The sequence below is a fragment of the Asparagus officinalis genome, chromosome 1 (assembly GCF_001876935.1).
Source record: "Asparagus officinalis chromosome 1, Aspof.V1, whole genome shotgun sequence".
Classification (NCBI taxonomy): Eukaryota; Viridiplantae; Streptophyta; class Magnoliopsida; order Asparagales; family Asparagaceae; genus Asparagus; species Asparagus officinalis.
Genome location: NC_033794.1, coordinates 6,940,344 through 6,944,772, shown reverse-complemented (window position 1 = coordinate 6,944,772; position 4,429 = coordinate 6,940,344).

The following is a 4,429-nucleotide window of genomic DNA, read 5'->3' as shown; positions in this document are numbered from 1 at the left end:
GGAGGCCGGAGGAGGAGAGAGAAGCCTTTTTTCCGATTTGAGAACAAAGCGGGAGAACTCACATAATTGGATTGGAGAGGCGTCGGGAGCCTATTTTAACCCTTCTATTAGGAATCATAATAGAATACTCTTAATTGTGTGGATAGAAAGAGAAATATCTGCAGCAATATAATAACGTATCGGGTCTGAATATGCCGGCCCATTAGGAATTCTTCAAGCTCTGGCGGATGGGACCAAATTACTTTTAAAGAGGTCCTACTTCCATCTAGAATAAGTCTTCCGCCAATTGTTAGTGAAGAAGACACATCTGATCCCGAATCCATCCATCTAGTGTAGTGGGCAGTTGGTGTGGTATAAAGAACTATATATCTAGATATATAGAAATGATTGATATATTCAAGATAATTACGTATTTAGAAAATAACCTCTTATTTCATCGTATTTTATCAGATCTGATATCTTAAAGAGCTTTTATATCCTAACCGTATTGATCTCGATTTTTCACCCTCAACAAGGTCTAGTGTGCCATTGGAGATGAGATGAAGGGACAAGGAAATAAAAAGAAAAGAAAAAGGGAGGGGGGAGGGATGAGATGAGATGAGATGACAACTAGTGAAAGTTATGTCAATAGTTTTAATCTACTAGATTTATTGATTGAGAGAAAAATACTGGATTGATATTTGATGATTTATTATTCTATACAAAAAAAACGAGCTGACATAGTCATCTACAATCGAACATGTATGCTATAATCAAGTCACACATGCTATAATCATATATCAGCAGACGAGTTATAAACAAGGGGTCATCTTGGTTAAAAATTATTGATTGTCTGTACATGTACTATATAGTTTGGTCATGATATGCTATTGATAATGATATCCTAACATCGAATATATGGTACCTTTAAGCAGAAGATAATTTTTTCAGCATGCCATTGGGTGGGTGTAAAATGTATACTCTCAGCATAAAACTGAATTGATCTACTTAAAATTTTACTTGTCCATGTTAGCCATTTTGCACATAGAAACTCTTTAAATGTATGACCGTGGCTGCTGATTTTATCTGAATTTTCCTATTCGTTTACACCTCGTTTGGTACATGAGAATAGAGTTAAATAAAAATGGAATGAAGATAAGAATGATACGTAATTGATATGGGAATAGAATGCTCTTTCTCATTCTCACGTTTAGGTGCGATTAAAGAATTGAGTGGGAATATCTTTAAGAAAGGTATATCTGAAATTTATTTTATTATTTTTATTCTCACTTAAATGAGAATATCAATTTCTTGATAACTCATCGGGAATAGCAATTTCCACGTTAAGTGAGAATTGATGAGATTTGATAATGACATTTCTAGCATTCAAAAATGCATCATGCTTCATAAGCATGAATGAGAAGTTAGAATTCCATTCAATTCCTATTCATTCTGACGTCCTAAACAAGGTGTTAATATATTATCCAAGTCAGGCGTGGCCTTATGGGTGTCCAACCGGGTCGGGCAAAAAGGGGTGCCCGGACCCGGGCCCGGTTGGACCGGACCGGGTCTAGGCCCGAGCCCAGGCCCGAGCAAACCGGGCATCGGGTCAGCCCGGTTGATTTCCTTTTTTTATTTAGTTTTCCCTCTAAAAAATAAAATGTCAAGATTAATTAAAAATAAAATATGCAAACTTTTGATAAAAAATCAATCATAATATTAAGCACTTTTTTATGCAATTTATAAATACAAATATCATAAAAAATAAAATGTAAAAAATAAATTCTTTGTTATTAAATCACAATTACAATTTTTTGGAATTTATTGCATCACAATAGATAAATACATCCCAACTAGGTTGGCACATGTTCATCTATATTACTATCATTTGCAACTATTTTCAAAATAAATTATTAAAAAAATTACAACTAAGAAATAAAGTTACATATTAATGAATAATTTGACTAATTTCTACTCTTTATCTCTATCTCCTATTGTCAACTCATTAAGTCTATATTCAATACTAGTCATCTGATCGATATCTTAAGTTCTTTTCTCAGACCTCCACCAATCTTCTAAGCACATTACCGCATGTATGGTAGATGAATCTAGCGATATTTTATGATCGTCGATCAAACGTCCTGATGTGCTGAATACGAATTCCGAAGCTACTATATAGAAACCTGCACTGTTAGTAAATCATGAGCCATGATGAAAAATATAGGATATGAAATTGTCTCATATACTCTCAACCATTGCAAAATATCAAAATCATTATTTTGAGTATAACTAAAGGTGCAGATAAATATTGTTGTTCAATTTTAAAAACTACCCTTGATGATGATCTAGATCCAGATCCTGATCTACGGCTACCAGTTAGTCTCGCTATCATTAATTGTCTATCAAAACTCTTACCTTTGCCCTGACTTGAACTCGTAGAAGTAGAAGCTGTGAGTTGATGTGTACTTACATTATATCTACATGTGTGCTCCTCATATAATAAGTGAAAATAATATTTAATAGTATTATATAAGTAAGAGCAATACAGTTTGACCATCATTAGTGTCTATTATTATGTTTTTATACAAATAATTTAACAATTTTTAAAGGCCAAGATCCTTCAAACATGGATCAATAAGAACCCCCAAACCAAAAATAATAAGAATTAGCCTAAAATACTTATTAAATTTACTTTTCATTTAAAAAATCATATTTTCAAAATAATTATTTATACGATAAGTACTAACATTTTTTGAATATTGCAAACTTGTAAAGCAGCTTGAATAATAGTTGGATAATAACAACTAGATAACAACATACTAGCATCATAAAATCCTTGTAACATCTCTTTTACACTATATATAATTGTCTATTTTTCATTAGTTATTACATATATATTACGAGAGCTAGAACTAGAAGCATAGAAAGCAATAAAATTATTTATAATTTCTTATACTTTATTGCTACATTTAACATTGTATAGGTGGAATTTCATCTATGATCAACATCTTTTGGAATTAACCTGAGTTTTAAATTTTTTCCTTTACAAAATTATTTCCATCTTTTAAGTCTTTGTTCATAAGCATTATGAGCGTAAGCTATAACCTTAACATTTTTCTATCACGGGTTTAATTTTATTAAATGCACTTTGAATAATTAAATTTAAAATATGATACATATATCTAATATAAAAAATATCACCATAATATAGAAATAGCAAAGATGATTTTATATGATATATAGCTATATTATTATTACTTGCATTTTCTATTGAAAGAGAAAATATTTTTTCAAAAATTTTTAATTTTGAAAGTTCTTCTATTATTAAATTTGCAATATTAATATCAGTGTGTGAATCTTCAAATGCAATAAAAAATATCTCTTTTAAACATTTGCTAACTATCATCAATCCAATGTGATGTGATACATAAATAACCAATTTATGCTCTAGATATCCAAATATCAAAAGTTAGAGAAAATTTACAATTTAAATATTAAAAATAAAAAATTATTTTTTGTTTGTTCCTCGTGATAATATTTCAAAATATGACATTGACAAGATTAACGAGAAAATTTTCTAAATGAGGGATAAAAACCATCTCTAATCATATCCTCAAATTCATCATTTTCTATAAATTTAAAAGAAATGTTTTTAAGAACAATAAACCTAATGACGCATTTACTGCCTTTAATTGCGTCATAGTTCCAAGAATCAAGGCTGTCGAAGATTGATAATTAGGAGAGTAGAGACTGATGGATGTCTCGAGGTTGCCGCTTGAGCTCTATCGTGTTTTAAAAAATGGCGTTTTGATGTGGTTAATACCGCTTTTATGATGAGTTTAGAAAATATGGTCATACAATGCACATTTAGCCTTCTGGACGAGAAGATTACCGTGTTGATCCTTGGTGACTTCTATCTTCTTGAAAAAATTCCACATATCAGATCTCAGCCTTTTAGGAGCTCTAAGTCTGGGATCATCGTCACCGGATTAAGAATCAACATTGGTAGGAGGAGTTGCGGTAGGTGTAGTAGAAGTAAGCCTCATTTTAATATCAGAAGTTGGAACTTGCCCTTCATAATTAGAGGAGGAAGCCATTTGATTGGAGAATTAGAAAGTAAAAGAGAGAATAAGAGAGTATTTCATAGTATAAGAGAGTATTAAAGAGAAATAGATGAGTTTTGGATGAGAAAAATAAATAAAATCCCTCTCTATTTATAGAGGCAGCCCTCTAGCCAAATGGCCAAACTACCCTCAAAATTTGGCTCTTTTACCGTTTTGGGGGATATTTTCGTCAAAAGACCAAAAATAGCCTATTTTGGTCAAACTAGACCGGGTCGGGTCTAGTCGGCCCGGTCCACCCGATCCAACGGTCACGTTTGTGAGTGTTTGGACATGGCCAACTTGGTCAACCTGGTCCAACGATCACATTTGTGACCGTTGGACAACGT